The following is a 9,157-nucleotide window of genomic DNA, read 5'->3' on the forward strand; positions in this document are numbered from 1 at the left end:
TAACATTTATACTGCAAGTATTTAAAACACTATCGCAGAAAATTACAGAATGAATACGAACATAAAAGCTTATATTTTTTCTCCCCCCCCCCCACCTGTCTCTCTCTCTCTCTTTCTTTTTTTTCATTTTTCAGAAGTACACCTCGTTTAAGTAGATATAAAGATTTTTTTGAAAATATTATTAAGATTTATACAGGGACCGAGAGAATATAGACCAACGCAGAGACAAACATCAATAGGGAGTTTTCGCAAAACGACGCGGGACAGATTCGTTCTCGGATCTGTCTTGCGTCGTGGAGCGAAAATTATATATCCCTGAGACCGACGCCAAGACAAAGACAATACCTACACCGGTGAATGATACTGACACCCTGTAAGATCAAGACTGAGACAGGGATAACTATCCGCGAGATTGAGACTTAGACCGATACTGGAAAAAAAGTGAAAGGCCGAGACCGAGATCGAGGTAAACTCACCCCCCCCTCCAAAAAAAAAGAGACAGTGACACCGACATAATTTCCCCAACAAAGACACGCAACTTTATAGTATCAAGAGATTACAAAGGGTCCTCAAGACTACCTGGGAGACGGATCATATGTAGTAAGGACGTATAATCTATCCAATCATTCGATATTGCACTTGAATTGGACACGTAATCATTTTCCATTTTACTCAAATTATTACTTGATTCCTCAAGATCATCTGAAAGCAGTAGTCATGAGAGAGGAAATATCATCCAGGTTTCCCTACCGTAAATGTTAGCAATTAATGTAAATTACCAATCAAGATCCATGTTGTGAGTGAAATTTTGTTCAAAGGCCTATCAGGAACCAATCCGAATCGTCGTTTCAACTGGATTTGGCCGGCTTTACTTTCCGTTTTCCTTGGTCGAATGTATTTTTTGTATCTAATGTTACAGTTCCACCAACCAGTTAACTCCGACCCGACCGATGATATATGCACCATTCGAATTAACATATAGCATGTATCGATGTGGAGTCGGTCTCTGGTGTGACTAGTGCGTAATTATTAACCTCCAATGTGCACTTTCCAATCGCAATCATTTTTATTCATAAAGCTTTTTCTATGCAAAAAAAAGAGGTAGGGTTAACCGTGGGCGGTGAGATGGTACAAACATCGAACTTTCCCCGCGATCTCACCCCTATGGGGATTCATTGCGATTACTTTTTTGTGTGTGTTTCTTGGGGGAGGGGTATCATGTTTTCACAGACGTATATTTAAGAGTTCACCCAAAGCCTGACTCCACGTTCCTTAAACCCGGTTAAACCCCTATAGGGGATACGATATATAGAGGATTCCTTTCTGGACTTGGTTGAGTACATATTCATTTCGCATGAAAATTCACACCTTTGCTTTCATTAGCACAGTTTTCACTTTCGGTGGATACACCGTTCAATATCATATGTGTTTATTTCGATGTAGTGACACAGTTTCTGAAAGACAATAAATTCAACAACAAAAATGAGAAGGTTTCGCGGAGAAATGGGTTCAAAAAGAAACCCAATATCAAAATAGCCGATTTTGATTAAAACGGTTGTTTCAGAGAAACAGACTTCTGACAAGAAGGCAAAACATGTTTGATTTGTCTCGTGTGTCTTTGTTCTTCATCACTGGCCCACAAAATAAACTAAAGATGATAAATGTATGAAAGAAGATTAATTATTAAAATCTTTAGACTAGACATGATATGGTACCTATATTCTCAAAGTATTTGATCGAAAACTACATGTGAGGGTCTTTTTCATCACAACTCACCATCTCTTCATATTGGATGAATGTCATAAATTCGTTAAAAAAAAATTAGATGGATAATCATAGACACTTACCACACAAAAATGCCGGAGCGTGATGGATCTTTGACCGGTTCTGACCGAGATGATGTATATGTCTGGAAGATTAATGAAAAACAAAATAAACGAAGATGATTACAATCATGATGATGTATATCAACCAAATGTATACCAAAATCTGAAAAATTAATGAAAAAATACGATTATGATTAGAAACATGATTACGTACAGTAGCACAACAGAATACATAAAATCGCCACACAATCAATATGCATTAATATGTTGACAACTGAATTGCTAACACGATCATAACAAATAACACGTGACAGAATCAGCAACTGCGGATTGGCCTGATGTCCAGCTATTACACCGAATAGTCCCATGCACTCGTTTTTGTGCATGGGACTTTGTGACATCCATCTCATACTCTTTGAGATTTAATTAGCTCTGCTGGCATTTTTGTAGCCTTGCTCTCGCATCTCACATAGGATGTGATCCCTTTTGATTTTTTTTTATCTAGCGCCCTGTGCCGGAATTCGCAAAGTTTCCATCTTGACTGCCTTTGGATGTTGGATTATTATTTACATCACTAAGAATATGAATTTATCTACCCGTGATAAGCAGCGACCCCAACGGATGTTACAAATAAATCGATATAATTATGTAGTCTACTTTGTGATTCTGGATATACAAAAGGATTGAGTGGAAAGGTGTGATTTTGTTTACACTGTTCTTCAGTTATTACCATCAGAGTGAGAAAAACAATTATGTCTGAATGTACTCGCGTTAGACTATTCTCGGAATAAATGAAATTATGACAAAGGTAGATAGTTTCCCTTACTGATCTTTCTTTTATTCTTTATCCTTGTACCATCTGTGCTGGCGCCCGTGGTTTCATCAATGGCCTCAACATATTTGCTAAATGTTTTAATGTGAATCTATTTAATAAGGCTCCTTTTTTGTAATGGAAAACACGGTGAAATGTAAATGTGACAGTAAGATATCTCTGTAGCATGCACTAATAGATGACCCAATTAACGACCGACAAACGACACCTAATCCATCTATTGGCCCGAGGCGCTTCAGCCCACATTTACATGTAATCCTACCATCTTGGCTAATCTTCTTCTTTTTTCAGGAAAAGGGAGATGTTAGGTGGTGTATGCCACTGAAAATTGTCAGTGTAAAACATCGACTAGAACGTTTCGCATATTAGAAAATACATTTATATACATATTTTTCCATGACGCACACAAGGAAATGATATTTCAACTCCACATACAAACGAGCTGGTGCATCATTTGTTTTATGAAATAAAAACACTGATACATATTTTTTCAAGGTTTAAAATATACATTTTGTTCCCGCTCCGTTGAGCATTTTTTTTACACTGCAGGGCAATGCGTGAAAACTTAAATGTCACGTGATTTGAACAATAATAACTTCTTTATAACAAACATCTTATTATCAATATGCCTGTGGTGTTTTAAAATATTAAAAATACCAATCAAGAACAACAACAATAAAATAATAAGAGAAAGAAAGAAAATAATATTTTCAATTAAGTTGTGCATGCAAGACCACCATCAATAGGCATTATATTATGTCATATTGAGTGGCTTACCAACGGAGAGGAGCTTTGCTACGAACAGTCACACCGACGAAACCAACCTGAAGCAATCGATTAAATGTCGTTCGAAATAACGTAGAGTAGCTTTGATGGTGTGGGGTCGGCTTCTTTGATGGGGCTTTAGCGTTAAAGAACGAGCATCAAATCACATACTCGCGACTTAAGTTATAGTTGGCATCCATGTATTGAAACCAAATCGAGTACTCTTTTTAAGGACCTTCCATATCAAAGTACATGGTGATTGGCACGCAGAAAGGAGAGACAGACTGTGCCATTTCTTGTTTCCTACACAATCTTAAATCAGGGGCCGCGGAACGGTTTTCCAAGAGGGGGGGGGGGGCTGAGCTAAAAGTGGGGCTGATCATGCAAAGAATAATAATCTCTATGGTCATTTTAACGTGGTTGTATATGGTTTTTGAAAAAAAAAGTGGGGGCTTACTTTGAGAAATAATTTTAAGATTAAAGTATACCATTGGTATTACGTTTTTAGATAGGAAAATATACAATTGTGATCAGTCACAAACTCTTTAATTAAATCACAAAGCATTATGCTTGTCTGATTTTTCCCTTTCGATTTATTGATTCAAATCAACATTCTTCTGGGGTGAACTTGTCCTTAAGTTAAGGATCGAATTCTCCTTCTTACTTCCAAGGCTGTGTGCATGGTTTAGCTCCAGGATATACGTGACCTCCCTTATAGAAGAACGCCGTGTACGTCCTGGCTTGCGCTCATCAGGTAGGCCTACTGTTGTTACTCTTCATGTTTTGGAGACCGTGCCTTTTCTTCTATTGCTCCACGCCTTTGGATCTCCCTCCCTTCTTCGCTATGTGAAATTGACAGCATGGAACTCTGGAAACCGTCCCTCAAAACTCACTTACTTCAGCAGAAGTGAAGTTATTAACTTATTAGATGAGCCTGTGTCTATGAATATTTTGAACAGATATGGCGCAATATAAATGCTGTGGATCGTCATCATCATCGTCAAACTGGTGTTGTTTCAATATTTATCTGGTGCGGACATAAATAGAGAGAGGGAGAGAGAGAGATTCCGGGCTGGTGTTATAAATCAGCACTGGATTTTCTGCAGTTTAGGAAACAATATCGCCATACAGATTTTTTTCCGAAGATGATATCAAAACTAAATGCGCTGATTAATTTTGAAGCTGTAGGCTATCAGAGCAAGGATGCCTAGCACTGGAGGGTTGTCAGATATGGTGTTTCCAACAGTATACTATACTTCCGGATTGAAGGCTTGCCATGCAAATATACGATGTATACAGAGACTGTAATACAATGGGCTTCGTTTTAAATAAAAAGATGTACGCCATAGGCCTACTTTACCATCATGTTTACACAGTGATTCGGCGGCTCGGGGGTTCGACACGCGGGCCGTGCTCAACACGGCAATTTTAAGCTGTGTAAGCGCGATCAGTGGGACCTGCGAGCGGCGTCGAATATGGCTTTTTTGATCCGCCAAAATCGTAGGTTTTAACCGCGAGCCGTGTCGAACTCGCATTTTTAAGTTTCAGTATACACGCGATCACATTGCCGTGTTGAGCACGGCTCGCGTGTCGATCCCCCGAGCCGAGTCAATGTGTAAACACGGTATTAGAGTGTTACTGTTAAAAAAAAACAACTTGTCACAAGATTGGATGGACAGAGCTAACGGGATAATATGACATTCTTCAGAATAAAATGAAGAAAAATGTTACTGCAGTATGCCTTGCATGAATGAAAATAAAAGCAAGGTGTGAGATGACGAGTATAGAAAGATGAGAATTTCATTGAAAAATCGGAATAGTGGGGTTCGAACAAAATGGCAGAAAACGATCGATAAGAAGGGAACAAATTGTAAAAAGGGGAAAACCTGGAAACAATTGAAAAAAATAGAGTGATAGTTGACCATACCCAATGGTGTTCGATTTCAACTGCAATGCCTTATGGTTCCATATCGATTCCAATCATTTCCGGGGAAAAAAATCTCTTTTAACCAACCCAACCACACATATACATTGATTTTTTTTACCGGAAAGTTTGTTTGAAACTTGATTTTTTTAACATTGAATATCATGCACACTCTTAGAAAAGGGGGTCCTGAAACCTTTCTATGCCCCGCATTTTGAACCATGATGTTCAAGTTAACCCTATACGAAAAACGCTCTTTGCTCTATCAAAAACACCGTATGTTGTAATTTACAGAACCTTGAACAGTTCTTGTAGAACCAGCAAAAGCGGTTCTTTAAGGTCACGTCCACCCCCCCCCCTAAAAAACGCTTTTTTATCTATAGAGAAAGAAATCAAACAAGCATAACACTGAAAATTTTATCAACATCTGATGCCAAGAAAGTTATGTTATTGTTATGTTTTGCTCGTTTTTCACAAAACATTATTATATTATAATATTAGTTTTCTCCCCTTCCTTCAAATTAAAGAAGATAATAAAAGCTAATAGTTCTTGGTTAACATCTTGATAACAGTCTTAGGTATCAATGGTGCAATATGGAAATCTTAAATTAAAGAAAATAACATGGAAACAATTGTCAATATCATTCCACAAAACACTAAATTAATCAATCAATAAATCAGCGTGCAAAGAGTTAAGGGATTGTTTTCTTTTGAAACACTTTCTTCCTTGAAGAACCTAAAAATGTCCAAAGAGTACACAACTTTTTTTATATGGATTAGGCTACCACTAAATAATTCACTTCTATACCTTAAAGACAAAAAAATACACACAAAACAACTCCGGGACTCTGACAGGTACCACGGATTTTTCCCTGAGCAGCTTTTGTAACTGAAGATGAAGAAGGATTTTTACTATTTTTCATATCAAACTTTGTATAACATTACATTACTTTAACCAAGTAACATCTCATTTGAGTTTCACGGTGAGAAATAGCCTGACAGTTAATAAAACGGGGGGGGGGGCGCTTTAGTATTGCTTATACGCCTGTTGGTCGTAAAGTCATGTTTAGCATGATAAGATTGACCAAAAGGTTTATAAAGAACCACAAGGGTCCTTAACGTGTCAAAGAATGTATTTGGCTTATCCATCACTGCCATCACTAAGAGCTTTATAATACTTCAAAATCAAATGAAATTTACTATGAACACGAAACTTTTTTCTGTAAATAGTACCAATGGGATCTGAAGAGAAAAATAAAGGACTATTAGAGATATATATTGTCATACTAGGTGCATGACAGATCAAACTACTGCAATTAAGGGTCGTTACCTAATGTTCTGACCCACCGTTAAAGCATCCCCTGTGAGCGGAGAGGCCGAATGAAGGTGATGTCCTATTGGCTGTCACACCTATCAAACCAAAAACCTACTCTAATCCAACAAATGGTATGGTTACGTTGATGTGAATGTGACATCATTTTACAGATACACCAATGAAACCTACTGTAAACTGACCAATGCATGCTACTGGAAATAATGATTGATCGGTCGGGGATTCGTTTGGTGTGACGGCGTAGTACAATCATCATTGACATTGGACAGATTAGCAAGTGTTTAGCAAGACAGTGATTTCTTGATATAAAGGGGAAAAAATCATGTAAAAGAATGATACACACCAAAACTCAGATTCAAGGCATGTTAGCTAATCTTCACTAATGGCAAACGCTAGGCATTGTCACTCAATATAGGAGTAGAATTATCTTCGTGCATTGTTTCCACATTTTAGAAATCAAACCAGTACTTCCATTCCTGAACGAGCCCTAAAAATATCCTTCAATCGCATCTTCCAGATTTTCGAGAATCGCAGTTCGATTTCCGGTAGCCTTAGTTTCTTATTATGTTTGACATTTGATTACAAGGATCGGCTTTGATGCCTTCGCGCCACTGATTCAGTCACGTACTGGATGAAGTGTCTGACGGATGAATCCATGGTCCCTGGAGGGGTGGGGTCTGCCACCGAAGAGAGATTTGTCTTCTATATATATATATGTGGAACTCCTTTACTTGGTAACCACTCAACCTCTTCAGTTCATTATCTCTGGCGGCTGCCAGTCATAGGGGAAAATTATTATTAATGGAAAGGCTTGCTTGGTAGCATATAAAGCAAACCGTACAATATATTTTGTAGGAAATACAAAAGCCCTGTCCGGTAACGACACGGAAGTCGACCCGAAGGCATAAGACCCCTTCAATTCAAGAATACATATATCAGAGACTATCAATGAACCAGTGCTATTTTGTATAGCTGTTCATCTCTTTCTTGTGATTAGTTACTTATATAAAGGTCCTACTGATTTGAGAATAGCAGTCAAAAGATTTCTGAAAATAAAAATAGTCATGTGATATAGAAAAATGACACTAACACGTATTTGATGAAAGATCGTTGATGCATTCATTTGCAAGATCTCATTTTTCTCCTTGAAAAGTGAGACGCTACGTGCAGAAACTCCGTGCGAATTCACTTTTTTTTCTTGGAAGTCCTCTGAAGGAAAGGAGTTTGATAAAGAGATATTTTCATTGTCCTTTTTCTCTTGCTTTCATAATAAAATCCCTTGAATTCTACTATATCGGTATAAAAATTGATGAAGACCAATTATTTCGACACTATTATGGCAGATGTATGTTTTAGTACAGTAAAGTCAGAAACACATCACTTGTACTAATGGGTAGAGTCATATCTTTGACAAATCTCTCTTACAAATTGCTTGCCTATAGGCATTAACTGTTCAACTTTGAAGCGACGTGAATGATATTTTTTACTGAAATAGCTCGACATGAACTTCCAAACTCGGCACTAATGATACAAAACTATTAACGCAGACTTCCCAATTCCATCTGCTGTAGCCCGAAGATAAAACATGATAATTTAGGTCGATTCTTAACGATCCAAATCTCTTCGCTCCAAATGATGGAATGTCTAGTCAACTGTCTGCGGTAATATCAACACAAGCGATTAATTATATAAATAGGTCGATGTTATTGTGTTAATTGCGATATATAGCTCTTATGGTCGATTAAAAGCAGTATAAGGATATTAAGAATCACCTGATGTGTTTAAACCAACATATGGAGTGGGAATGAGTGAATGACGGTTGCTTTATACCCCGCCGGCCCATAAATGACGTAACGGCTTGTGTCAGATCTAATGTCGGTTGACCAACTGATCTGAAACCTGACCTATCGGCATCTTTTTTATGTGAATCATTCACACTCTCTCAACCCACACACACACACCCGCACACACACCCACATAAAGCCATATAGATCATTCTGAGGACAATAGTTCGACACCCAACGAAGGATCATTGTTCGATAATACATTTGTTTAAATCCACCCTCGCACGCGCACGTACCATCTTCACCCCCACGCACTATCTTATCTAGCCACAAAAAGTACCACTCAGCATGCTCATCAAGAAATGTACTAGTAAAGAGCAGGCGCGTTCCCTCGCTATAACGACCAATGATTGATTAAACAAATCAATTTTCTGAAACGATTCTGTTAATATTTATATTGTGGTTTGGGAAAGGTCAATTACTTTTCTTGAAAGACATTTTAAAAGATATCCTTTCAGTGAAATTGTTTCTTTGACTTGGCACCTCCTGCTAGAATCCGCAAGTACTCGTGCGTAATTCGTGGTTTAGTAAATACCGCAGACATGTGCAACTCGAAACGTTTTGAATGTTTCAATATCTCTTTAGTCGATACTGGTTTGGCAAATTTTATAAGGCTCCAATTTGTGGGAAACT

This window comes from Lytechinus variegatus, chromosome 5, assembly GCF_018143015.1.
Source record: "Lytechinus variegatus isolate NC3 chromosome 5, Lvar_3.0, whole genome shotgun sequence".
Lineage (NCBI taxonomy): Eukaryota > Metazoa > Echinodermata > Echinoidea > Temnopleuroida > Toxopneustidae > Lytechinus > Lytechinus variegatus.